Source organism: Rhinoderma darwinii, chromosome 5 (assembly GCF_050947455.1).
Source record: "Rhinoderma darwinii isolate aRhiDar2 chromosome 5, aRhiDar2.hap1, whole genome shotgun sequence".
Taxonomy (NCBI): Eukaryota; Metazoa; Chordata; class Amphibia; order Anura; family Rhinodermatidae; genus Rhinoderma; species Rhinoderma darwinii.
Genome location: NC_134691.1, coordinates 118,823,231 through 118,850,466, shown reverse-complemented (window position 1 = coordinate 118,850,466; position 27,236 = coordinate 118,823,231). Strand labels below are relative to the sequence as shown.

At 46.3% G+C, this 27,236-nt stretch overlaps 1 protein-coding gene across 1 annotated transcript in view; it reads right to left on the bottom strand.

Moving 5' to 3' along the window:
* The window catches only part of LDLRAD4 (low density lipoprotein receptor class A domain containing 4), a 376,907-nt gene extending 367,192 nt beyond the window's left edge, over positions 1–9,715 (bottom strand). Inside the window, exon 1 of the mRNA XM_075826462.1 lies at positions 9,617–9,715. The gene's annotated coding sequence lies outside the window, so the exon portion shown is untranslated. The remainder of the gene's footprint in view (positions 1–9,616) is intronic.
* Positions 9,716–27,236: the final 17,521 nt, after the last annotated feature.

Below are 27,236 nucleotides of genomic sequence, written 5' to 3'. Positions count from 1 at the left end.
GAAGCCCTGTCAGTGAGGAGCACAGCGGACATCGCTTACCGCTCCTTGTTCCCGGGCCCTCTTAAGCTCTGGGTGCTGTACCACTGTGTACAGCAGCGCCTGGAGCTGAAAAGAACCAGGTAGCGTGGAGCAATAAGTAAATGGAGTATTCTGGTATCTGAATATTTTAAATTTTATTAGGCTTCAGAAGAATGGGGCAAAAGATGTCTCGACAGCAATCAGTAAAACGCATCATAGTGGTCTGGGTCATATGGAGAAGAAAAGGAAAGAGAATGATTCCAATCAGAGAGGACTTCACCTGTGAACCATTGGATTTAATTGTTATTCTACCTGTGACCGTCTGATCAGTCCTGTATTCTTTTGTATAGTCTGAGGTGTAAAGATACTCCGCAGACTGTGTACAACTGGTATCTGACCACTAGATTTTCAGTTCTGTCCCGGACTAATAAGGTTTTTCTGTGTTCCACTTTTATTTTCCTTCTTGTGTTGGCAGTGTGGCTTATATAACTGAGTGGTGAGGGATGTGACCAACTAAAAAATAATTTGTCATATAAATAAATTCGCTATTAAATAATATTTTCTTAACTCTTTAGCAACAACCAACGTGCTATTACAATAGATGTGCGCTACCCCAATATGGGTGGGCTCAGGAGCTGAGCCTGTGCCATATGCGGTGGGCGCCAGCTGTTTCAAACAGCTGACACCCAGCTGCAACCTCCGTGATCTAAGAGAACTCCGATCCTGGGCGTTAAACCCTCAGATGCCGCGGTCAATAGCGATCTCAGCAGTTAGAGGGAGGAGGCTCCCTCTGTCCCCCGATCACTCCCCTGCGATAAAATCATGGGGTGCCAATCGGTTGCCATGGCAGCCGGAGGTTTATTGAAGGCCTCTATGGGTATGTTTACATGCTTAACAAAAAACTGAGCTGTTTTCAAGGGAAAACAGCCCTTGATTTTCAGAAGTTTTTTGAGCAACTCGCGTTTTTTCCGGCATTTTTACGGACGTTTTTGGAGCCGTTTTCATTGGTGTCTATGAGAAAACGGCTCCAAAAACGTCCCAAGAAGTGTCCTGCACTTCTTTTGACGAGGCTGTAATTTTACGAGCCGTCTTTTGACAGCGACGCGTAAAATGACAGGTCGTCGGCACAGTACATCTTAAGACCCATTGAAAGTAATGGGCAGATGTTTGCCTACATATTGGAGCTGTTTTTTCAGACGTAATTCGAGGCATAAAAGGCCTCCATTACGTCTGAAAATAGGTCGTGTGAACCCAGCCTATGTCTGCCATCAGTGCTCTGAATGTGGTAGAAAGTGGTTAATGTCAAATGGAAAGAAATATCCAAAAACTGATCTACATTATTTGAAATCATTAAACACTCATTTAGCATAAATGTTCACTCCCTATAAAAAGGCAGCTTTAGGATAAATTTGCCAAACTGTTCCATGGTTTATTTTTTAGTTTATACAGCATTGACATGTTACTCAGCGCTCTACAGCGATTGTTATCACTCAAACTGTCCCCATTGGGGCTCAAAATCCAAATTTTTAATTATAGGTTTTTAATAGTGTAGGAGGAAATCTGAGAACCCAGAAGACACCTATGCAAATTACGAGGAGAAAACATACAAACTCCTTGCACATGTTGTCCTTGGTCGGATTCAAACCCAGGACCCACAGCGATCCAGGGCAACAGTTGTAACCACTGAGTCTGGTTTTTTTTATTCTTTTTTTTAAACGATAGTCCATTATTTGCTGGTAATCTGCAGCAAAGTCCGCAACACTAGGATTTTTTTGCAGTTTCTTTTTCCCTATTAAATTGAATGGGGAAAATCTGCAACAAGTTTGTGCTCATTCTGCGTTAGAAATTGACTTGCTGCGGATTAAAAAAAAATCTGCACCGATGGTCAGTTTCTGCTTGGCACAATTCTGCAGTACGTGGATGAGATTGTTGAAATCTCATCCAAGCGACTGGTACTGTAATCCGCTGCAGATTTTCCATGCGCAAATCCGCAAGGAAAATACGCTGCATTTCCGTTACGTAGTACCCTAATGTTGTTGCGCACCTTTGTCTTTGGGATTGCTGTCTGGCTAGAAAAATAAATCTTCCAAGTCAAAGTTCTCTTGCAGACATCAGCAGGTTATCCCTCAAGATTTCCCTGTATTTTGACGCATTCATTTTACCCTCTACATTTAGATGCTTTCCAGAAGAGGCATGTTGTATTTTGTGTTTGTTTGTGGGGGTTCTAGCAACACTATTTAAAATCCGATAGCGCGGGGATATAAAAAGCAAAACTTGACAGAACACAGGGTGAAATTGCGCCCCAAAAAATAGAATAATGTATTTTACACACCTCACTAGACAGTTTTGAAAACGGTCTAGAAAATGGGGCCTGGCTAAGTGGTGTTTTAAAATGTACCAGATTTTTTAATGAGGTGCGCAATTCTTTTGCCACAAAATATAGGTGTAAAGTATGCCAGCCATGAGATGGCGTAAGCAAGAGAACAGTGCCTAACATGTTTAGTAAGATGTGTCAAATTTAGCATGCACCACTGTGATTTATTTGGCGCAATTTCTGCCTGTCTGGTCTAGTTTAATCCTGTTTAAATTTAAGACCGTATTACTATGGGTATGTTTACACTGCTTATTTTCAGCCATTTTTCGGGCCAAAAATGGCCCGAAAAACGGCTGAAAAAACAGAAGCTGAAAGCCTCCAAACATCTGCCCATTGATTTCAATAGGAAAACCGTGTTTTGTTGTTTGTTTTTTTTACGCAGCCAATTGAAAAACCGGCGCGTAAAAAAACCCCGTAAAAAGAAGTGCACGTCTTTTCTTGAGCCGTTTTTCAATGTCCTAATAGAAAAAACAGCACTAAAAACGTCCATAAAAAACGCATCAAAAAACGCTTGATGCTTTAAAAATGGCTGAAACTCAGAGGCTGTTTTACAGCCGTTTTTAGTTTAGTGTGTGAACCTTTAGGCACTGAACTGAACATAATACAGTGTATCAGTATTAAACAGAGTGGTCCCTTTACAACCTTTTTACACTTTACTTAAAGAGGTTTGCCCATCAGGTACATTTATGGCATATCCACAGGAAAAACGCACAGAAATTGACCTGCGGTGCGGAATTTTATTCTGCAACATGTCAATTGTATTTGCGTAAATGCTGCGGGTTTTCCCCATTTAATTTAATGGGGAGGTAAAGATCGCAACAAATGGCAATCATTGGATTTTTTGTGGCGGATTCGCAGCGAATCCGCCGCATAAAATACAACAAAGAAGAAAAAAATCAGACTATTATACTTGCCCAGGAGTCTGTTTCTTCCTCCAGTCCGGCCTCCTGGGATGACGTTTTAATCCTATGTGACCACTGCAGTCAATCACAGGCTATAGCGGCAGTCACATGGGATAAAACATCATCCCAGGAGGCCGGCCTGGATGACATCAAAGGCCGGCCTTCATGTATCCGCCGCTGCAGCCAAAGGATAGGCTGCAGCGGTCTCCTGGGATGAAATATCATGCTAGCAGGCCGGCTAAGTGCTGCAGTTTTTCGCAGTGGACATTCCGGGTGAAAAGCTGCACCACAGTTTGGTGCGGTTTATCGGCCGGAATACCCTTCGGTGCACAGGGCAGGTAAGCTGCGTGCTTTTACGCAGCGTATCCGCCCCATGTGAACTCAGCCATAGGGTATGGTCACACAGGGCAGATAGGCTGCATAAAAGTACACAACATGTAAGCCCTGGTTCCTGCAGGCAATTCCAGCCGAAAAACCGCACCAAATTGTGGTTCCGTTTTTCGTCAGAAATGCCCGCTGCAAAAAACTGCAGCACTTAGCCGGCCTGCTAGCATGACGTTTCATCCCAGGAGACCGCTGCAGCCTGTGATTGGCTGCAGCGGCGGACACATGGGATGAAACGTCATCCCAGGAGGCCGACCCTGTGAAGTCATCCAGGCCGGCCTCCTGGGATGATGTTTTATCCCATGTGAATGCAGCTACAGCCTGTGATTGACTGCAGCGGTCACATGGGATGAAACGTCATCCAAGGCCGGCTTGTAGGAAGAATCAGATTCCTGGGCAAGTATATGATTTTTATTTCTTTTCGACATGCTACAGATTAAAAAACGCACCACAGGTTAATTTATGAACAGTATTTCAGGCGGGTTTTTTACGCAGCGTGTGGATGGGGTTTCATCCCAGGTGACCGATGCAGCCAACCACAGGCAGCGGTCACTTTAGTTTTAGAGTCATCCAGGGAGGCCGGACCGGACAACCACAGAAAGACGCGTCACCATGATAACAGCCTAAGTAAGCATGGGTGATATTTTAATTTTTTATTTCTACGCTACTTACTGCAGCAGAAATTCTGTCCGAAAAACCACCCCACAACGTGGTGCGGTTCTTTGGTCGAAATGTGCTGCGGGTTCGAGGTCGGATACACTGCGTGGTTTTTACGCAGCGTATCAGACCCGTGGGAACGTGACCTTAGATTAGATATCTTCATACTGCTGTTCCAAAGCCCTTAGTGAAAAGGTCAGAATCTGTGCTGCACATGCGCAGTAGTGAAATTCCTCCTCTGAAGACCAGGGAAGGAAGTTCACTACTGGCTAAAGGGCAGTTTTAGCTATTTGGTGGACTCAAAAGTTTCATGAGAGCCCACCCTACTGAGCAGACTGGAGCGCTGAGGGTTAATGTCTTCGTTCCCAGTAATGGGAGTACTGCGAGTACCAGGGCAGTGCTGTAGTGCCCGGTACTCATCATGTGGTTTCACGCTATGCTGCGCAACCATTCTTGCTGCTCCTATGTGCCCTTCCTCCTTGGCGCCCAGCCAATTCGCTCAGCTAATGCTGCGCTCCTCATTTCTCCTAGCCTGGCGGTCTGGGAAACTATGTCTTCCTGACAACAAGGAACGCTTCAGAATGTTCAATGGCGCTGCAGCGAGACGCATACTGGGAAAGACAAACAACACTGCTGCTTTCCACCGTCTCTGGGTGTTTACCCATAGGATAGGTGATAAATATCTGATCGGTGGGTGTCCGAGCGCTGGGAACCCCACCGATCGTGAAAAAGGGCTCATCTTGCCGTTCCTGGGAGTCTCATATGAACGGAGCGGTAATGCGCATGCTCGGCCACTGCTCCATTCATTTCTATGGGGCTGCCGAGCGCTCTCTCGGGTAAACCTGTTCTCGTGATCAGTAGGGGTCCCAGCTGTCACCCTCTCCACGATCAGATGTTTATCACCTATGCTGTGGATAGGTGATAAATATTGATTATGGGAAAACCCCTTAGTATAGCAGATACACTTTTTAAAGGTTTGTTATTTCCATTCAGACTTGCACCTAAAGTTATCTAAGTGCACACGGTTTTCTTACATTACCAGCCACACATATTTATACCCAGCGAGCAGACAACCAGGCTTATTATAAATAACCTACTTATGAAGGATTCAGAGGTGAAGTCGGACAGTGGAAAATAGAGGAGTCAGAAGGTTGGCGGAAAACACGGTGGACTTCAGGAGCCAGTTATACACACATATGTACAATGAATAAATATCTGGGGAGATCTACCAAAATTGTGGCAAAGGAGAGTAGTTGCCAATAGCAACCAAACCGCTTCTCTCAATTCCCAATGGGCCTCTGAAAAAAAGAGAAAAAAATCTGATTGGTTGCTAAGGACAATTCTTTCACTTTTGACAAAACTCTTCTTGTCTTCTCTCCTTGTTCTATTTTTTTAATTGTTACCGACAGGTAGGTCATAAGGTCTCTAATCTATTTGCCAGTTGTTATTGCACCAAATTAGGTTAATAGTGACTAAAGTATAAAGTGGACCCAAAACTACAGCAATTAAAATCAAAGGGTTGGTTTATAAAGGGTTAAATGATCTGAATCAAGTATAGCTATAGAAAATGCACATCTGAACATTTCACTATTGCGGGATAAATTTCTTCTGCTACAACTTATATAAAAAAGGTCAAAGAGTCACATTTTGCTATGCGTGGAGCACATGCACCAGGAATGTTCCTAAAGCAGTGGTTCCCAAACTTTGTGGAGCTGGGACCCCCTTTTGGCTAAGACTTGTTTGGGACCACCCCACTACCGTACTTAGCCCCATTTAGTCTGATGAATGTCAACATAATTTCGTAGTTAGATGCCTGTACTTCGCTACATTTAAAAAAATAATTCCCTGCAACATCGAAAACAACGACAATTGTGCAGGTGAACTTAAGGTATCCTAATGCTGTGCGTCGCTGAGGCTCGAATAAGGCTGCTAATTGTGGGTCATATGACCTGACCGGTCCATCAGAGGCGTAGCTAGGGCTTTAGCACAGGGGTATGAAAACCACCTGAGTGGTTTAATGCCCCTATAGCTGCCCCCACACAGTATAATGCCCCTATAGCTGCACCCACACAGTATAATGTTCCTATAGTTGCCCCCACACAGGATAGGTCCTCTCATACCTACCCCCACACAGGATAATGCCCCCATAGCTGTCCCTACACAGTATAATATATCCCCATAACCGCCACCATAGATGCCCTCCACACAGTATAAAGCCCCCCATAGTGGCCATCTCACAGTATAATGCCTCCATAGCTGCCTCCACACAGCCCCTAATAAAAATAGTAAAATACATACTCATTATGCCAGTTCCCACAAAGGGTGGAGGGGATTCTTCTGCTCATCCGGTCTGTGCAGTGTGTGGTTCAGCGCAGAGGGCATAGTGAATGCTGGAGCAAGGAGCAGTCAGCTCCTTGCTCCAGCATTAAAGAGGCTCTGTCACCACATTATACGTGGCCTATCTTGTACATGATGTGATCGGCGCTATAATGTAGATTACAGCAGTGTTTTTTATTTAGAAAAACGATCATTTTTGAAGGAGTTATGACCCATATTAGCTTTATGCTAATGAGTTTCTTAATGACCAACTGGGTGTGTTTTACTTTTTGGCCAAGTTGGCGTTGTAAAGAGGAGTGTATGACACTGACCAATCAGTGACCAATCCGCGTCATACACTACTCTCCATTCATTTACTCTGCAGATAGCGATATAGCTATATCGTTATGTGCAGTCCAGCTAGGACGTGATGTTTATTCAGAATTCTGTCACTTCTGTAGCGTCTCTGTGATCTTTACAGCAAGGCAAGCGTAATCTCGTTTGAAATGACAGGTTACATCTTAATCTCGCGAGATTACGCTTGCCTTGCTGTAAATATCACAGAGACGCTACAGAAGTGACAGAATTCTGAATACACATCACGTCCTGGCTGGAGGTAATGTATATTCGTTGTCAGGACACTGCAGTAACGTTATATTGATGTGACTGCACATAACGATATAGCTATATCGCTATCTGCAGTGTAAATGAATGGAGAGGAGAGCATGACGCTGATTGGTCACTGTCATACACTCCTCTGTACAACGCCCACTTGGCCAAAAAGTGGTATGCATGGACATAGCTTTTTGGGTAATCCAATTTTTACCAGCGTATACTCCAAACGTAACGAAAAGACAAAGTATGAACAGTGCCTAAAACGAAGATTAGGAACATTCTACTACTAACTTTCTAGCACTTTCTCCAGAGTTATTGGACCTGGGTTGTCACTTAGTGCAGTTACCAGGAGACAAGCAGCTGAAATCTGCAATTTCCAACAGGGAATCATACATCTATATAGCTCAAGATTTTGGAGAAGATATAGCAAAAGTGGCGCAAAAGAAAAGTGGAGTAGTTGCCCTTGGAAACCAATCAGGTTGCTGCTTTCATTTTCCAAAAGGCCTCTGAAAATTGAGAGGTGGAATCTGATTGGTTGGGCATGGGCAACGACTACACTTTTCGTTGCACCGGTTTCGATGTATCTCCTCCGCTGTATTTTTTGCTGTCACTAAGTGACGCATGAACATTTAGAAGTAGCCAGACTTAAACTAGGGGAACAGCAGGGTTCAGGTTGTCTGGTGCGGTGGAGCTCAGATCGTCGAGATTTCACAATAGGGTAAATATATTAAATTAACAAATAAGAAAAGCAGTGTAATGATGCGTCATCTTTATAAAAGACGAGTTACTTTTAATCTTGTTCTGCAACAGGAAAACAGATATGGAAAAAAAATCCATTAAAGGGACGATGGTTGTGCCAAATATATTATCGGTATATACCGTTTTCGGCGGAAAGGTACCAACCCCAGCCATTGTACATGTACAACAGCGATGCTGTGACATGAAGAGAAGCGTCCCTAGCATGCTGTGAGTTGCACCAAATGTATTATGTAGCATGCGCTTTCATATATTTGTTACAACTTGCTCTAAACATCTGGTTTCTCCTTTGTAAAGTTTCGTTTTTGCGACACTGATAAGTGTGCCCCAATGCAATTACTGTGGTTTTACATAGGACTGCAGGTAAACCTTTATCACCTTGACATAGAATGCATACTTAAAAGTGATCATCCGGTTTCAGCAAATTAATGCTATGTTATTTTTTTGTGTCTAATTAAAAGTTATACAGTTTTCCAATATACTTTATGAATTAATTCCTCCTGGTTTTCAAGATCTCTGCTTGTTGTTATTCAGTAGGAACATTAATTCTGTCCATGGTCATGTAATAGACACACAGGTGCGGGACTTGTTAGAAGACACAGCTCTGTAAATGTAACGATTCCAGCAGCTGTGTGTCCATCACATGACCATGGACAGAATTGTATCTAGTGGCAGTAAACAATGAATGTTACTACTGAATAACAACAAGCAGAGATCTTGAAAACCATGAGGAATAATAAAAAAAAAAATTATATTATATTGGAACATTTTAAATTATAAACAAAAAACATTTACTGACACTTAAAAATGGAAAATTCAGATATTTTAATTTATACAATCTTGTGAAAATAGTAAAGAGTTTCAGAAGTAAAAATATAAACAAGTAGGTGGCTGTAACATAACACCATTGCCAGTCTGTATCACTGCGACAGAAAACTTTGACTGGTTAGATTTAATGTACCAGCTTGTCATATGATATAATACCAGGGTGATATATATACTGTCTAATTCCAAGAACTTCCACATAGTCAAATCCAGAACAAGACACTGATGAACACCAATGCAGACTGGCATTAAATGCCCACATCAATAAGGTATTTCCAGGAAACCAGCAGAATTATGTATGTGATGTAGATCTTGGTACCCAGCTGTTCATGCTATAGGTGCAGAGGAGTGTGATGCAGTGAAGCAGGATCAGCATGTTCATTAGGCACACCCCCTCCACAATGCCCATGCCTAAGAAAAACCTCTTACTTTAATAAACTCATGGCTGCAGCACCAGTGCCCACTCCAGAATGCCCTCCATCCTTCTGAGCATCAGTTGCCCTAGCATCTTATAATGGAATTTCCACATTCTGGAACCAGATCACCCTCAGATGTGACTGGCATTAAAGAGGGCAGATGTGGCTTTCCCAGCACACAGAATTAAACTTGGGCCTCTGTCACTTTTCTGCCAGAAAAGCTCGACTCCCAGAACAGCTCCAGCTGCAGCCCCCTGTCTGGGCACTACCCTCCCAGCTGCCCCTCACTCCAGTGCAGCAGTATTGGTGGTGCTGTGACTTGTTCTTATGCAGAGGAGATGGAAGGGTCTTACCTCCCCCTGCAGTGTGTCTGCGCACACAGGCTCCTTGTCTGAGACCAGCACTTTCTCCTCCAGCCCTCTGTCTGCAGCCAGTCTAGCTCTCACTCTGACAGCCGGAGAGAGGAGACAAGTTCTAGAGGGAGGCGTGAGGGGGGAAGGGAAAGGCTTCCTGCCCAACCCTGACTGTCAGATTCACAGGCTATACTGACACCTACTGGGTGGATGTGTAAATGCAACGCTGCAATCGTTTTCAATCGTCTCATCACTCAGAAGCACTAGTGAGCTGGACGGCTGGCGTCCTATCGAGGTGGGACACTTCTTTCTTGATCACAATGCCAAAATCCCTGTTTTGGAACTTCTTAAATTTATTAAATACTTTGCTATAAAAAGAATATTAAATGTCATAGTTAAAGGAACTCTTCAGGCAAAGCTAATGCCCAATGTTATACCTAGTGCAGGGCTGAAGGGGCGGTGCATGACACAGGGATTCGAAGAACACCAAAGAGAGGATCCCTATGTCCTGCGCTACTGTATACATTTTGCCCAGAGTGTTCCTGTAGGGTACGTATATTCACTTGAGAATTTACAACCGCTATTTTTGTTCGGAAATTCTGCAGCCTTTTTGCAAGAGAAATTGACATGCTGCAGATTGATAATCCGCGTCGCAAATCAATTTATACACTTCTTTTCTGCTGATTATTTCTGCAGTGTTTGGATGAGATATGTTGGAATCGCGCACAGAGTTTTTAGCAGGAGGAAAATTCTGCCTCAAAATTCCGTCTGGAATTTTGAGGCAGATTTTGATCTGCCTGCACGCCGTTTGCCGCGTTTTTCGCCCACGGTCATTGAGCGCCGTGTGCAAAAACACAGTGAAAAACGCTTTCTCTGCCTCCTATTGATGTCTATGGGAGTTCAGAGACGTAAACGGTCAAAGATAGTGCAGTAAAACCGTATCGCGGGAAAAAACGCCTGCGCCTCCCATTGAAATCAATGGGAGGCGTTTTCGGACGTTTTTTGGCACGTTTTCCGATGCGGTTTCCGCATCAAAAATCTCTGAGTGAACAGGGCCTAATACGCTGCAGTATGTCCGCACAGAAAACACGGTTGGAAATTCCACAGTGAATGTACCCTTGAGGCCAGAATCATACTCGCACTTTTTGGTGCTGTTTTTTAGCCAAACACAGGAGTCGACACAAAAGAAAGAAGATACATCACTCTTATACCTTTACTTCCTTCTGACTTCACTTCTGGCTTTTAAAAACAATTATATAAAAATGTGTATCAGTGTGATTGGTGCAACTTTGTAATTAGTTTTTATTAAAAATGATTAGTACTTTTTTAGATACAGCTGCTTTGTATCCTGTATACAGAGCAGCTGTATCGTGTGCTGAGACCTGAATCCGTCAGGTCACCAGGACTGACAAGTTCAGTGTCAGCAGGTCCTGCGTGTCAGATACGCCTGTTATCGATCACATCTAAGTTATGAACTTAGGCCCCATGCACACGACCGTAGATTTCGTCCGTAATTAGAGTCCCATTAATTTCTATGGCCGACAAACACCTTCCCATATATATTTACGTAAAGGTGTCCTTGCCGTAGAAAGGCTCTGCAAAAGATAGGACATGCCCTATTTTTTGCTTTTTCCGGACCGTGCTCTTATATGGGAGCACGGCCCACACATTCGGATGGCTATCCGCAGCGGCTGGCTGTGCCCGTAATCACGGAATGAGATTACGGGCACAGTCGTGTGCATGGGGCCTTAGACGTGATCGATAACAGCTCGATCCTGTGTGTTAGAGATACACACGACCCGATGGAGAATAGGGCAGGTGCTACATTGTAATTACATACTTGTGTGTGTGCCTAGAACTATACATAAGTCTTGTGACTTTTACAATGGCGGGCCACCATCGATCTGACACACTTACTATAATTTACGCCAGAAATTCTACGACTGCCCATAGCAAGAGTACAGTTGATTTTCTGGCGCACGGACAGCTAAAGATGCGCCAAATTTATTAAGAGGCGTGTGCCTCGTAATAAATTTGGCATATATCACACAGATGTATTTTAGGTAAGAAACGCCGGTCTTATTAAATTCCCCCTATATCTATGTAAATGCTGGGCAAGTATTTATTATCCTGATTCGGATTTATGGATCATGAATGGGATCCATTGTTTTTTTTTAATGGCTATTAGAATATTTACTGACGTTCTGCAAACATTCCATTGACTATTCTTTTTTAACTGCCTATCATGTGGACATTGCCACCTCTTCTGTATACTGGCAGTTCCTCTCCATAAAACCACATGTGATCACTCAGTGTCAATAAAAGCCCGTCATGAATCATAGACTATTTCCTGGAATTTGATGATGTCTCATGTTGTTTGTCTGCAGCACAGCGAGTCTGCACATTACAGTAATATTAATATTTACACATGTCAGGAAGAAGGGCAACTTTACCAGCATTTGTGTCTAAAATAAGACATCATAGACATCACTCCTAATGTTACAATGTACCGTCAGGTTTTACAGCATTTTCAGAGGCACGTAGTAAATGGCTTCCCAAAGTGGCAACTGAAGTTATGCAAAATATAGTACCTTATGCATTAGGAGCGTACATAGAGGTGAGGATGCCCCATAGTTAAGATTAAAATGGGCCACCTCTGGTGCCGGTTAACACTACCACATCGCTATGTCCAGGGGCCCCATAACATCAGCATGGGCTGCCTCTATGGTAAGGCCTCATGCACACGGCCGTGAAATCACGGCCCGCGATTGCGGCGATGGCCGCGTATGGGAGCACGGCCCGTAAAATACGAAAAATAGGACATGCTCCATAATTCCCGGGACAGTTCTACAGCATGGACACCTATCCATAGCGATACGGAAAGGTGACCGCGGCCAATATAACTGAATGGGGCTGTAATTGCAGACCATATTACGGTCCGCAATTACAGAGATTTTTTACGGTCGTATTCATGGGGCCTAAGTATACGCTAATACGGCACATCTCCCTAGTATCTCTCTTGTATAATTCTACAACCTATAAGGAGGTAAGTTTCAGTTGAAGTCTATACATAATAGGTATCGCCGCGTTCGAATCGGCCTGAACAATAAAAAATATATTATTTATCCCGCACAGTGAACACCGTAAAGAAATAAAATAAAAAACGATGGCAGAATTTATTTTCTTGGTCACGTTGTTTCCAAATAAATGGCATAAAAAGTGATGAAAAAGTCGTAAGCACCCCAAAATGGTATCAATAAAAAGTTTGTCATGCAAAAAACAAGCCGTCACTTCGCTCCGTCGACAAAAAAACAAAACAGTTATGGCTCTCAGGACATGGTGACACTAAAACATTATTTTATTTAGAAAAAAGTGTTTTTATTGTGTAAAAGTAGTAAAACATTTAAAAATGATATAAATTTAGTATTGGCATAATCGTATCAAACCGCAGAATAAAGTAAACATGTTGTTTATATTGCACAGAGAACGCTGTTAAAAATGTATAAAAAACAGTGAGAGAATTTCTGTTTATTGGTCTCCTCATCTCCCAAAAAACTGAATAAAACCTTTAAAAAAATCACATGTTTGCTAAAATGATACTAACAAAAACTACAGCTCGTCCCATGAAAATCAAGCACTCACACAGCTAGTCAACGGAAAAATAAAAAGTTATGAATCTCGGAACACAATAATGCAAAACGACGGCCCAGACTAATTTGCAGTAGTTCTTCACCTAAAAGCCCACGTCATCATTTGCAGCCCCCACTGGTAGACCCTGTAAATGCAGCGGAAACTATGAAATTTTGGGGTCTTGTGCTACATATGGGGCTAGTGAAGAAGTCAAAGATTAGGCAATGCTGGAGTGCGGATATTTTGTACAAAACCACGGACACCCTTTAGAAGTGCGACTCCTGCCCCCCAAAAAATGGCCTGTGCATAAAGGGTTGGTTCAAAGCTTACATTACTATCCATGGATAATTAATTTTATTATTTATTTACCCCATTATTACATCATCCTATTATGCCCTGATGCACTATGCCCAGCTTACATATACCCTGATGTATTCCGCCCAGCTTACATATGCCCCCACATTATAAACTGAAACACCAGTAAAACACTAATCAAAACTACTACCAACCAAAATCTGCTCTCCCAAAGCCAAATGGGGCTCCTTCTGGGCCTGGCAGTGTGCCCAAACAGTAGTTTATGACCACATATGGGGTATTACTGTACTCTTGAGAACCCGCTTAACAATTTATGGGGTGTGTGTCTAAAGTGGCACAATCTAAGCACAACATATTGGGTACTGAAATGGCATATCTGTGGAAAAATGGCAATTTTCAATCTGCAACATCTATTGTGTACTAATTTCTGCAAAACATGTGGGGTCAAAATGCTCACTACACCTTATGATAAATTCCTTAACGGGGTGTGGTTTCCCAAATGGGGTCAGTTCTCGGGTGTTTTCACTATACTGGTACCTCAGCGCAATGCAACGTGACATCAAAAAACAATTTTGTAAAATCTCCACTCCAAAAACGAAATTGCGCTTTTTCCCTTTAGACCTGTAAAGGATCTGCCAGACACAGCTTCTGTGTCAACGCCCGTGGTTAATCAGTCTGCATCTGCTCCTAAGTCTGATAGTGACTCGATCTGCTACCACTCAGGCTGGTAGGCTGAGGAGTAGGAGAACCTATCACAGCCTGGCCAGACCAAGCTAGCTCCCGCCATCGGTCTATTTATACCTTCATTTCCTGCTCTTCCTTTGCCTGTGATTCTGTCTGGTTTCCTGGCTCTGCTGTTCCTGCTAGTACTATTGACCTCTGCTTCAAATTGACCCTGGCTTTACTGACTACTCTCCTGCTCTGCGTTTGGTACCTCGTACACTCCTGTTTGACTCGGCTCGTTCACTACTCTTGTTGCTCACGGTGTTACCGTGGGCAACTGCCCCATTTCCCTTAGCTTCTGTGTACCCTTGTCTGTTTGTCTGTCATGCACTTATTGAGCATAGGGACCGTTGCCCAGTTGTACGCCATCGCCTAGGACGGGCCGTGCAAGTAGGCAGGGACTGAGTGGCGGGTAGATTAGGGCTCACCTGTCTGTCTCCCTACCCCGACACTACATAATCACAGGCCCATATACCTTTTCTACCCTGGTACCTACACAACTATGGACCCCCTTGAGACCCTGGCTCAGCAAATGCAGGGTCTCTCCCTACAGGTCCAAGCCCTGGCTCAGAGGTGCAACCAGCGTGATGCTAACCAGGTAGTGCCCTCCACCTTATTTCTTCAACCCCACCTCAAGTTGCCTGACCGGTTCTCATTAAGATCCCACTCCTCACGTTCTGAGAGCCAGCGAGTGGGTATAATTATGTCCCGGCTCCAGGACGGCCCCCAAGAATGGGCCTTCTCCTTGGCTACTGATGCCCCTGAACTTTCCTCTGTTGACCTTTTTTTTCTGCTCTCGGGCTCCTCTATGATGAGACTGACAAGACTGACTTTGCCGAGAGTCAGCTGGTGACCTTACGTCAGGTTTTAGGCCTTCCCTGGTTGCAGATGCATAATCCCACGTTTAACTGGAATACTGGGGATCTTACCAAATGGGCTAATGAATGCATGACGTCCTGTTTTTCTGTTAATTTTATTTCTCTCCCTGAGGAGGTAAACACTCTACCTTAGTTTATTCAGGACTTCGCTGATGTTTTTTCTAAAAAGGCCTCTGAAGTGTTACCTCCTCATAGAGAATACGATTGCGCTATCGATTTGGTACCAGGAGCTAAGCTCCCTAAGGGTAGGATTTTTAATCTCTCTTGTCCCGAACGTGAGGCCATGAGAGAATATATCCAGGAAAGCCTGGCCAAGGGTTACATTCGCCCCTCTACTTCTCCGGTAGGTGCTGGCTTCTTCTTCGTAGGGAAAAAGGATGGTGGTTTTAGGGTGTGCATCGATTACCAAAACTTGAATAAGGTCACTGTAAGGAACCAGTATCCCCTTGCTTTGATTCTTGATCTCTTCAATCAGGTTCAGGGGGCCCAATGGTTCTCTAAGTTTGATCTTCGGGGGACTTATAACCTTATCCGAATCAGAGAAGGGGATGAGTGGAAGACTGCGTTTAACACGCCCGAAGGTCATTTCGAATACCTCGTCATGCCCTTTGGGTTGTGTAATGCTCCCGCGGTCTTCCAGAATTTCATAAATGAGATTTTAAGAGACTACCTGGGGGTATTTCTTGTAGTGTACCTTGATGACATACTTGTGCTTTCCAAGGACTGGTCCTCCCACATTGAGCATGTCAGGAAGGTGCTCCAGGCCCTTCGGGAAAACAAACTCTTTGCTAAATCCGAAAAATGTGTGTTTGGGGTGCAGGAGATACCATTTTTGGGTCAAATCCTCACTCCTTATGAATTCCGCATGGACCCTACCAAAGGTTCAGGCTGTGACTGAATGGGTTCAACCTGCCTCCCTGAAGACGTTACAGTGCTTCCTGGGGTTTGCTAATTATTACAGGAGACTTATTGCTAACTTCTCGGTCATCGCTAAGCCTCTTACGGATCTTACTCGCAAAGGTACTGATCTCCTCCACTGGCCTCCGGAGGCGATCCAGGCTTTTGAGGTCCTTAAGAAGTGCTTTATCTCTGCCCCAGTGCTGATTCAGCCTAACCAAATGGAGCCATTCATCGTGGAGGTTGACGCCTCCGAGGTGGGAGTGGGTGCTGTCTTGTCCCAGGGTACCAGGTCCCTCACCCATCTCCGTCCCTGTGCCTACTTCTCCAGGAAGTTCTCGCCCACTGAGAGTAACTACTACGTGTGCAACCGCGAACTCTTAGCCATTAAATGGGCATTTGAAGAGTGGCGCTACTTTTTGGAGGGGGCTAGGCACCAGGTAACTGTCCTTACCGACCACAAGAATCTGGTTTTCCTAGAACCTGCCCGCAGGCTAAACCCTGAGACAAGTTCGATGGGCATTGTTTTTTTACTAGATTCAACTTTGTGGTCACCTATAGGGCTGGGTCTAAAAATATTAAAGCTGATGCACTGTCGCGTAGCTTCATGGCCAGCCCTCCTTCGGAGGAAGATCCTGCTTGTGTTTTGCACCCAGGTATAATCATATCCTCTGTTGATTCTGACTTAGTCTCCGAAATTGCGGCTGATCAAGGTTCAGCTCCCGGGAACCTTCCTGAGAACAAGCTGTTTGTTCCCCTGCAATTCCGGCTAAGGGTACTCAGGGAAAATCATGACTCTGCACTTTCTGGCCACCAAGGCATCCTGGGTACCAAGCACCTCATTGCTAGAAACTATTGGTGGCCTGGGTTGCCTAAAGACGTTAAGGCCTACGTCGCCGCTTGTGAAATTTGTGCTAGGTCCAAGACTCCCAGGTCCCGACCAGCGGGTTTACTATGTTCTTTGCCCAGGGACCTTGGACCCACATCTCCATGGATTTTATCACCGATCTGCCTCCATCTCAAGGCAAGTCGGTGGTGTTAGTTGTAGTAGACTGCTTCAGTAAGATGTGCCACTTTGTGCCCCTCAAGAAACTACCCAATGCCAAGACGTTAGCTACCTTGTTTGTCAAACACATCCTGCGTCTCCATGGGGTTCCTGTCAATATTGTTTCTGACAGAGGGGTACAATTTGTTTCATTGTTTTGGAGAGCTTTCTGTAAAAAGTTGGAGATTGATCTGTCTTTCTCCTGGGCCTTCCATCCTGAAACTAATGGCCAAACTGTGAGGACTAATCAGTCTCTAGAACAATATTTAAGGTGTTTTATCTCCGACTGTCAATATGATTGGGTCTCCTTCGTTCCCCTCGCCGAATTTTCCCTTAATAACCGGATCAGTAACTCGTCAGGGGTCTCCCCCTTTTTCTGTAATTTTGGGTTTAATCCAGGGTTCCCCTCCGTTTCACCTGGTGGTTCCAACAATCCCGAGGTAGATGTAGTTCATCTGGAACTGTGCACAGTCTGGGCCCGGGTTCAGAAGAACCTAGAGGCGTCTCAGAGCATACAAAAGACTCAGGCAGATAGAAGACGTTCTGCTAACCCCTTGTGTGTGGTCGGAGATCTGGTGTGGCTATCTTCAAAAAATTTGCGTCTTAAAGTTCCGTCCAAAAAATTTGCTCCCCGGTATATAGGGCCGTACAAGGTCATTGAGATCCTTAACTCTGTCTTCTTCCGGCTGGAGTTACCCTCGTCTTTTCAAATATACGACGTGTTTCATGCCTCCCTCCTGAAACGCTGCTCCCCGTCCTTGGCTACCTCGGGGAAACCTCCGGTCCCTGTTCTCACCCCTGAAGGGGTAGAATTAGAGGTGGCCAAGATTGTGGATAGCAGGATGGTCCAAGGCTCCCTCCAGTACCTGGTCCATTGGAGAGGATACGGGCCTGAGGAGAGGACTTGGGTACCCGCCCGGGATGTTCACGCTAGGGTATTGCTCAGGAGGTTCCATCTTCGGTTCCCCAATAAGCCAAGTCCACCTAGGAAGGGTCCAGTGGCCCCTCATAAAAGGGGGGGTACTGTAAAGGATCTGCCAGACACAGCTTCTGTGTCGACGCCCGTGGTTAATCAGTCTGCATCTGCTCCTAGGTCTGATAGAGTGACTCGATCTGCTACCACTCAAGCTGGTAGGCTGAGGAGTGGGAGAACCTATCATAGCCTGGCCAGACGGAGCTAGCTCCCGCCCTCGGTCTATTTATACTTTCATTTCCTGCTCTTCCTTTGCCTGTGATTCTGTCTGGTTTCCTGGCTCTGCTGTTCCTGCTAGTACTATTGACCTCTGCTTCAAATTGACCCTGGCTTTACTGACTACTCTCCTGCTCTGCGTTTGGTACCTCGTACACTCCTGGTTTGACTCGGCTCGTTCACTACTCTTGTTACTCACGGTGTTGCCGTGGGCAACTGCCCCATTTCCCTTAGCTTCTGTGTACCCTTGTCTGTTTGTCTGTCGTGCACTTATTGAGCGTAGGGACCGTCGCCTAGTTGGCAGGGACTGAGTGGCAAGTAGAGTGGCAAGTAGATTAGGGCTCACCTGTCTGTCTCCCTACCCCGACATTACAAGACCCTTGCCGTATGACTAAATAACAGTTTACAACCACATATGGAGAATTTCCTTACTCAGGAGAAATTGTGTGACAAATTTTGGGGTGTCTGTTCTCCTTTATTCCTTGTGAAAATGAAAAATTATGAGCTAAATCTACATATTATTGGGAAAAAATATTTTTTCATTTTCACGGCCCAATTCTAATAAAATCTATAAAACACCGGAGGGATCAAAATGCACACTACACCTCTAATTTAATTCTTTGATGTTGTATGGTCTCCAAAATGGGATCACACCTGGGGAAATTCTACTGTACTGGTACTTCAGGGACTCTGCAAATGCGACATGGACCCCAGAAACCGATTCTTCAAAATGCAAATGGCGCTCCTTCCGTTCTAAGCCCTGCCGTGTCCCCAAACAGCAGTTTTTTTTTACCACATATGGGGTATTGCCATAATCAGGAGAAATAGCTTTACAAATATTGGGGGGCCTCCTGTTTTCCTTACAAAAATAGTTTGGAATGTTTTTTGAATGTTTTTTCAGAAAAAAAGTAGATTTTCATCTTCACAGACTAATTCCAATAAATTCCGCAAAAAACCTGTGGGGTCAAAATGCTACCTATACCACTAGAAAAATTCCTTGAGGGGTGTAGTTTCCAAAATGGTGTCACTTTTTGGGGGGTTTCCACTGTTTTGGCACCACAAGACCTCTTCAAACCTGACATGGTGCCTAAAATATATATTTTTTTAAAAGATGGCCCCTGACCCACTTTGCATATGGGAGGCACATAAGTGCGTAGTTCGCGGCTCCTTCATTAGAATTGGTTCTAGATTAAAAAAGGAACGTGCGGCACACTTGTTGGATCTCTTATCCCGAATACATCCCACAAGGCCTCCCTGGACCGGGTTATCAGGGCAGAGCTGGGGCAGCTGAGGGTACAGGTACGATCGCTTTGCCTTTCTAAGGCTAGGGCCTCACTCGCTAAATGCAGACGGCACTTTTATGAATTTAGTAATAAACCAGGTAGGACCCTTGCACGGGCACTTAGGAAAACGCGCTCTCGTACATATATTCCTCATATTCACACCCAGGGCCGGCCCTAGGATAGATGGCACCCTGTGCGAAATTATCTTTCAGCACCCCATCCCATCATTTAAAAAAAATGCCCCATAAAAAAATTATAATGCCCCTTTAGTGCCCCCATACAGTATAATAATAATATTTAATAATATATTGCATCCCCTTCAAGGACACAGTATTTTGTCCTCCAATTGTGCCCACAGTATTATGCCACCTGTAGTACCTCCTACACAGTATAATGTCCGCTTAGTGGCCCCCACACAGTATAGTGCCCCCCTGTAGATTTTGCCATATAGCCTCCCTGTAGACAGTGCCATAATCCCCACACCTCCTTTTTGTAGATCGTGCCATACAGCGCCCCCCACCTCCCCCTTGTAGACAGTGCCCCCAAACAAAAACAACAATTTTACTCACCTAGGCCCTGTTCCCATGACGAACTGAGCTGCTCCACGGCGTGATCCTGTATCCTAGTACAGAGTTTCCCAACCTTTTCGGACTCGAGGCAGCACTGGAAAAATAAAATTTCCTCAGGGCACCCCTACCAAAATTGTTTCGAGAAAGACAGAAAACGGCTAAGAACAAGCACTACACTCTTAGAGTAGGTTCACACAGCGTTTTTTGTAAGGCAAAAAAAATCTGCCTCAAAATTACTTCAGGAACTGACAGCGTTGTTTGAACTTTTTTTTTTTGCGTTTTTTTTAGCCGTTGAAGCCAATGCAAAAGACGCAGGAACAAAAGCTCCAAACGGGTGACGCGGATATTTTCTGCCTCCTATTAATTTCAATTGGAGGTCAGAGGTGGAAACCACTTAAAGACCATCAGCCCTCCACTCACAGTAACATGACCATCAGCCCACCACTCACAGTAAAATGACCATCAGCCCACCACTCACAGATTCCCACTGTAGGTAGCGCCATACATCCCCTTGTAGGTAGCACCACACAGCCCCATGTAGGTAGCACCACACAGCCCCCTTGTAGGTAGCGCCAGACAGCCCACGTGTAGGTAGCGCCAGACAGCCCCTTGTAGGTAGCGCCACACAGCCACCTTGTAGATAGCGTCACACAGCCCCCTTGTAGATATCGCCACACAGCCCCTTGTAAAGAGCGCCACACAGCCCCCTGTAGAGTGCGCCACACAGCCCCCTGTAGGGAGTGCCACACAGCCCCCTGGTAGGCAGTGCCACACAGCCCCCTGCTATGGAATGCCGCACAGACCCCTGATAGGGAGTGCCACACAGACCCCTGGTAGGGAGTGCCGCACAGGCCCGTGGTAGGGAGTGCCACACAGCCCCGTGGTAGGGAGTGCCACACAGCCCCGTGGTAGGGAGTGCCACACAGCCCCCTGGTTGGTAGTGCCACACAGCCCACAGTCCCCTGGTTGGTAGTGCCACACAGCCCACAGCCCCATGGTTGGTAGTGCCACACAGCCCCCTGGTAGGTAGTGCCACACTGCCCACAGCCCCCTTGTAGGTAGTGCAAGGACCACGAAATGACCCTAATAGCTGGCGGGCAATAGACATTCAAAAAAGGACAACTGTGCAGGAGCACACAAAATACCCAGCTTTCCCGGCTATCAAATAAATTTGTGGAAATAAAGTAAGAAAAAACTTTTATTTAGTCTAGCTAAAAGGTTTAATCCTTTTAGCTAGTTTAAATTAAAGTTATATTTTAGTTTATTTCCACACATTTATTTGATAGCCGGGAAAGCTGGGTATTTTGTGTGCTCCTGCACAGTTGTCCTTTTTTGTAGGTTGTGCCACACAGCCCTCAGCCCCCTAGTAGATAGCAAACCCCCCCCCCCTTCCTGTAGATCGCGCCACTGTAGCTCCCTGAAGAAGCAGAATCCCCGTGTGGCCGGGGATTCCGCTCCTGGAGCGCTCCTGGATGTGTCTGTCCATATATGGACAGTGACATCAGGGGAAACTCCTGTAGCGGAATCCCCATCCACAGCGTTGCCGGCGCTGTGACCGGGGATTCCACTCCAGGAGAAGCTGCTGTCGTCTGTGTCCATGACGTCATTGGCTTCTCCTGGAGTGGAATACCCGGTCACATCGTCTGCACCGCTGTGACCGGGGATTCCGCTTCAGGAGTTTCCCCTGATGTCACTGTCCATATATGGACAGAGACATCAAGCAGCGCTCCAGGAGCGGAATCCCCGGCCACATGGATACCTCCCTGCTCTGCTATAGTGCCGTCGCTACCGCTATAGCAGCCACAGCGGATGCTAGCGGCGCCACCGCCCTCATGCCCGGTATCGCCGCTAACAGCCGGTATGGCTGCTACAGCGGTAGCAACGCCACTAAGTGAAGAAGCGCCTGGGCGGAAAGGTGCAGTTAGCGAGTGGCACCTGACCCGCTGGTAGTTGCAACGGCGCTGGGATACACACACCCGCTGGCGCCCCTCTTGCAGTGTGGCGGCTGGCCCCCTGTGAGATTGCAATGGTCGAACGTATCTAAGGCCGGCCATGTTCACACCTTCCACAATCGGCGCCTGCATCTTCCCCATGTCATCACTGAAGCCTTTCGTGCCTACTACCACTCTCTATATAACCTCCCTCGAGCCTCTTCGTCTTCCGATGGGAAGAGTCAGCTGGAGAGGATTGAGTCCTACCTCCAGGCCTCTGGGATTAAACATTTTCCGAAGGAGGCACTTGCCGCCATGGAGGCTCCTATATCCCCTGATGAGTTGTCGTGGGCACTGAAGGACTCCTTGTCGGGGAAAGCGCACTGTCCTGATGGCCTACCTTTGCAATATTATAAGGCCTGCTCTGACCTGCTTTCTCCTCATTTTCTGCACGCCTTCAATTCACTTACTGCTGGAAGTTCCCTCCCCCAAGACACACTCCGTGCTTACATTATGGTGATACCTAAAGAGGGGAAGGACCCTTCCCTTTGTCAAAACTTCTGCCTCATATCCTTATTAAACGTCGACCTTAAGCTCTTTGCTAAAATTCTTCCATATAGGCTGACCCCCCTTTTACAAAATGTTATCCATAAAGACCAGGTGGGTTTTATGCCTCTTAGGGAAGTGCGTGATAATACCACAAGGGCTATTAATTTAATTTATCAAGCTACTGCCTCGGCACTGCCCACGTTTTTTCTGCCCATGGATGCGGAAAAGGTCTTTGACAAGGTTAACTTGGACTTCATGCAAGCAACCTTACGGTATGTCGGATTAGGCGCCCACATGATGCAATGGATATCGAGTCTCTATTCCTCCCCCTCGGCCCGGGTTAAGGCCAATGGACACTTCTCCTCCCCGCTCGTTATCTCGAATGGTACAAGGCGGGGATGTCCCCTGTCCCCCTTAATATTTATTTTATACCTGGAGCCCTTCTTATGTCATGTGCGCTCCAACCAAGCTATAACGGGCATTCCTCTAGGGGAGAGGTCCCACAAAGTCACAGCATACGCAGATGATTTGCTCTTTTTTCTTACTTCACCCAGGATTTCCTTGCCTAATCTGATGGCAGAGCTGAATAGATACTCGATACTGTCCAATTTCAAAGTTAATTACAAAAAGTCGGAGGCACTCAATATCTCTTTGTCGCAGTCTCTTGTGGAGGATTTGACTGAGTTATTCTCCTTTAAATGGGCTAGGAACTCTGTCAAATATTTGGGTATCCTACCTACCAATGATCTGTCTCGCCTTTTTGCGGTGAACTACCCTCCACTTCTTCAACGCATAAAGAGTGATCTAGCATCCTGGACGATGGGCACCCTTACCTGGTTTGGTCGGTGCTCAATCTTTAAAATGAACATACTCCCCAGGATTGTGTACCTCTTCCAAGCACTGCCTGTCTACATTCCCCGTCCCTTCTTCCAAACATTTTTATCAATACTACACAGATTCATCTGGGTGGGGACACTGGCTCGTATTGCCCATTCTATGCTTTTCCGTGTGTAATGTCCGTGGCTGCGGGCTGTCAGCTCCAGACCTCATGGACGAACTTTGACCCGTGAGTACCCTGGACTATAAGACGGGTCCAGCCCCCTAGTTCTATGCCTAAGCGTTGTTGTGTTCCCTATAGTTTGTCTATGTGATGGCCTCCTAGTGTGTTTCCTGTTCCAGTCCCTGTCCCTGTACCTATACCTGTTTCCAGTTCCTGATCCTAGCAATCCATACCTTCCTGGTCTAGCACTGAGCTGTGCCAAAGACGTGTCGTGCAGCATCCCTGTCTGACTTGCTTCACCTCGCCTGCTACCTAAGTCCCAGCCGAGCCTGCCCTACTGCTATCTGAGCTGCCACAGGAACCTCTAGAACTATAGACATTCACCTGCTCCCTGTTGGCCGGCTGCCTTACCGCCAAGGCGGTAGGGCCCAGTGGGTCCACAGACCCTTCGTGACAGTACGCTCAGGCCATGGACCCCGCTGGTCGATTCAAGACTATGACGACGACACAGGAGATGCGAGCGGATATGCTGGACCTCCGGACTCAACAGGACCAACTCCTCCAGGCGTTGAACATTCTTGCACGTCGGCAGGAGACACAAACTGAATCCTCAGTCTACACCTCTTGGCAGTATTGACCCACGTGTTTCTTTGCCACTTCCTGACCGCTATGATGGAGAAGCAAGTACCTGTCGTGGTTTTCTTAATCAATGCCAGATCCACTTCAGCCTGTATGCTAGGACATTTTTGTCTGATGGTGCCAGGGTCGCTTTCATCATTTCTCTCCTCACCGGCAAGGCACTTGCATGTGCGAACCCTATCTGGGAGAGACAAGGACCAGAGACCCGTGACTTCCCTGCCTTCCTCTGGACTTTTCGCATGGTGTTTAAGGAGCCTGGACGGGTCTCATCTGCAGCGGCCTCTTTGATTAACCTGCGCCAAGGAGACACCTCCATGAGTGAGTACGCCATCCACTTCCGCACCCTGGCGAGAGAGCTGTTATTGAACAATGAGGCTTTGGTGGCTGCATTCTGGCATTGACTATCTTCCAGAATTAAAGACGAACTTGCCGCCCGGGATCTGCTGTCTACCCGGGATGATCTCATCCTTCTGTCTGCCCGGATTGATATACGGATCCGTGAATGCCTCCAAGAGGTTCAACGGGAGGGAGCCCTTCCTAGTCTGGTCCCTACTTTGCAGCAACCCCTGCTGTCCTCCGATGTCGATCCTCGTAAGAAGTCGGTAATAATGGACCAGTATATGTTATCTACCCAAGAGAGACAACGCAGACACACATCTGTCTTTATTGCGGCCTCGATGGCCATCTTGTGTGCCTGTGCCCCCAAAAATCCCAAAACCTAGGGTTGCTTGGAGTGGCGACCTTGGGTAAAGATGGACTTCCGTCTAAATTGTCCATACCTGTGACCATAGTGTCCGGCGAGAAAACGCATCAGGTCTCTGCGTATCTGGACTCTGGATCCGCTGCTAATTTCATCCGCAGAGATCTGGTGGACCTTCTGCAATTGCCCACCACCCCTCTGGAGAGCCCGTTGACAGTTGCTTCCATAAATGGACTACATCTGCCAGATCCTGTTATAGCTGTGACCAAGCCGCTGAGGCTCCGAGCGGGATCCCTTCACTCCGAACTTCTGTCTTTCTATGTCCTGCCCAAAGCTGTTAACCCTGTGTTGCTGGGCTTGCCTTGGCTCCGACTGCATGCCCCAGTTCTGGACTGGAATTCTGGAGATGTTCTCCAGTGGGGCCCTGAGTGTCAAGGTCGTTGCCTGGTGCGTATTCGTTCGGCTCAGCCTTCGCTGTCTTGCTCATTGGTCATTATGCTGCCTTTTCGGACGTCTTCAGCAATAGGTAGGCGGAGACATTGCCCCCATATCGGGCGTATGACTGCCTATTGAACTGATTCCTGATGCATCCCTTCCCCGTGGCAGGGTATATCCTCTCTCCTTGCCAAAGACTCTGTCCATGTCCTCCTATGTGAAAGAGAACTTAAAAAGGGGCTTCATACGAAAGTCTTCCTCCCCGGCAGGAGCCGGTTTCTTCTTTGTCAAAAAGAAAGATGGCTCTCTTCGTCCTTGCATCGACTACCGTGGTCTCAACCAGACAACTGTGAAAAATAAATTTCCGTTGCCACTGATCTCCGAACTGTTTGATCGTATACGAAGTGCAAATTTTTTTTATAAACTAGACCTGCGTGGGTCTTACAACCTAGTCCGGATTCGCCAGGGTGATGAATGGAAGACTGCATTTAACACCCGTGATGGACACTATGAGTATCTAGTAATGCCCTTCGGCCTGTGTAATGCTCCCGCGGTCTTCCAGGAGTTTGTGAATTACATTTTCCGTGACCTCCTCTATGTTTGTGTTGTAGTCTACCTGGATGACATCTTGATTTTCTCCCCAGATCCTATGACGCACCAGAGACATGTCAGGCTCTGCTACGGTTATGGGAGAATCGTCTGTACGTTGGAGAAGTGCGTATTTGACAAGGATGCTCTACCCTTCCTGGGCTACATTGTCTCGAATCGAGGTCTCGAGATGGACCCTGAGAAGGTAAAGTCTGTCCTGGATTGGCCACGTCCTCAAGACTTGAGGGCCATACAGCGCTTTTTGGGATTTGCTAAATTTTACAGGCAGTTTATTCCGAACTTCTCCTCACTGACTTCTCCCATCTCTAACCTTACTAAGAAGAGTATGAATGCCAAGGTGTGGACTCCCGAGGCAGTGTCCGCATTCAATAGCCTGAAGAGTGCCTTCACGTCAGCCTCTATCCTCCATCATCCGGATGTCTCTCTGCAGTTCTCGTTGGAGGTGGACGCATCCTGTCGGTGCTGGTGCACTCCTGTTCCAGAGAGGTCCCAAGGGCAAGTCAAGAGTATGTGGATACATTTCCAAGCTCTTCTCTTCCACAGAATGCAACTACTCGATTGGGGATTGGGAGTTACTGGCCATGAAATTGGCTCTGGACGAGTGGAGACATCTATTAGAGGGCGCAACTCATCCGATCTTGATTTTTACGGACCACAAGAATCTGACCTACCTCCAGACGGCCCAACGGCTGAACCCTCGTCAGGCCAGGTGGTCACTGTTCTTTGCAAGGTTTCAGTTTTAGCTTCATTATCGCCCGGCCGACAAGAATGTGAGGGCCGATGCCTTGTCCAGGTCTTTCGAGACAGAAGACACCATTGAGAGTCCACAGAACATTATCGATCCATCTTGCATTGTCTCGGTCAATCCCCTGCAAATTGGGGACATTTCCCCATGGAAGACTTTTGTGTGCCTGGCTGGTGGTGGAAAAATCCTCCGCTGGGGACACTCCTCTAGACTGGCAGGTCACGCAGGGTTACGTAAGACCCGGGATTTGATTGCTCGTCATTTCTGGTGGCCCACTCTGCCCAAGGATATTGTGGACTTCCTTTCTTCCTGTGCTGTATGTGCAGCCAACAAGGCCACCCACTCCAGACCTGCTGGTCTGCTCCAGCCATTGCCTGTGCCCAATGCTCCCTGGCAGCATATAGCGATGGACTTTATCACGGACCTGCCTCTCTCTGCTGGATACAGTGCTATCTGGGTGGTGGTGGACCGATTTTCGAAGAT